This window comes from Agrilus planipennis, unplaced genomic scaffold (assembly GCF_000699045.2).
Source record: "Agrilus planipennis isolate EAB-ADULT unplaced genomic scaffold, Apla_2.0 scaffold185, whole genome shotgun sequence".
Classification (NCBI taxonomy): domain Eukaryota; kingdom Metazoa; phylum Arthropoda; class Insecta; order Coleoptera; family Buprestidae; genus Agrilus; species Agrilus planipennis.
The window spans coordinates 178,660-180,262 of record NW_020439401.1 but is presented as its reverse complement, the minus strand read 5'-3'; the positions used below and the strand labels follow the sequence as shown (position 1 = coordinate 180,262).

The 1,603-nt window shown below is 24.7% G+C and overlaps 1 protein-coding gene across 1 annotated transcript in view; it reads right to left on the bottom strand.

Moving 5' to 3' along the window:
- The window catches only part of LOC108737756 (lysoplasmalogenase-like protein TMEM86A), an 18,197-nt gene that overhangs the window by 16,156 nt on the left and 438 nt on the right, over positions 1-1,603 (bottom strand). The window lies entirely within an intron of this gene.

The following is a 1,603-nucleotide window of genomic DNA, read 5'->3' as shown; positions in this document are numbered from 1 at the left end:
TTTTACTCAATATTTATTTTTGTTTGTAACTCAAGTTTATTTTTTCTGCGGCAATTTTTAATGAACCTTTAAATGACCTTAAAGTCTGTTAAACTGTATCTCAATTTATTAAATAAACAATCAATATCCAAATGAACATTAGATTTCGCGTTGTTAATTTAACACAGAGCAAAATAAACTAATAATAAAATATTCATATCTTTGGCAATTTAATAAATTTTAAATCAATTACAAAAATGCCAAATACATACAATACAATACTGAAAGATTACTGAATACACTTTGGATTTATTCCTGAATATTAATTAATCTGTCAGTAATAAAAAGAATTACTTTTGCTACCTTTTAGTACCTCATGAAAAAAGCATTTGAATATTAAATATTTTCTACTGATCGTGAAAAAGGTATATCTTATCTCATAAATAAAGCGAAAATTTTCTAAATTCGTTAGATACATCTATTTATTTTTTAACAATAGCTATATCTACTTATACAGACAGCTGCTTACTGTATGATTACGAGCTCAAAAAAAATATTATACAGTTGCACTAAAAATAGATTTTATTTTATAGAATAGTTACTAATTATTAGTGTTTAAAAAATAGTGGCTTTATAGAATACAAGCATTTTATAAAACGCAGATCATTTATGAAAAAGGATTTAAAAAAAACAACTGAAAAAAGACCTTCAAAATTTTTAATCTGTCCTGTTGAGGGAAGAATGGGATAGATTAAATATCGTGAAGTTCTCAAGGAAGTTGTGTGGTTTTAGTCAATTGTTTTAAGTCCTTTTTCATAAATTCCTTGCATTTTATAAAATGATTATTTCTGTTGTATACTTATGACATATGCAGTTCATTTTTTAAAAATTGAAGACATCAAAGATTTTTTTAATATTTTATATGACTTGTGTTAGAAAAGGTAATTTCTTTTAGCTTAGAATTGCTGTCTATGCTTGAGGCATAATTAATGCTTAATTACCAAAACTTATACTATGAAAGGAATCAATTAAATGTATTATCCCTTAATTAAGTAACCAATTAACTAACATAATTTTGTTATCAGACACAAAACAATTTTGTGTTTTCGAATAAATCGTTGTTATAACTTTTCCTTCAGAAGTATTCCCTATTTTTATATATTAAAAATTGTATCGTATATTTTACCTTTGGTAGTGGTTGAAAAAATTTATTGTAAAGTTCACCAAATCATGCAGGAATAACGCCGACAAATAAAAATGTAATTTGTATGTTTGGTGAACATTTTGCCTTACTTGTATTAAGCAACTGATTTTTTTAAATTTTAACATATTTAAAAATCAAGGCATTGAATCCTGATTCCATCCAGCAATAATTAATTTATGCAAAACAAGGATGTAAAAGAAAAAAATTCATGCAAAAAAAGTGCGACGTCTGCTAAATATAATTAAGATTACCATCATGACGCATTTTTTTAGGCAAAGTCAAGTGGGACTTATAGATTTGTAAGCTTACAAATATAAAAGATATTTAATAACATTTTTTGTAACATTTTGCGTCAAAAGATTTACATTTTGATTAAGTCAAGAAATGTGACAATTTTATTTTATAAATAAAATTCCAAAA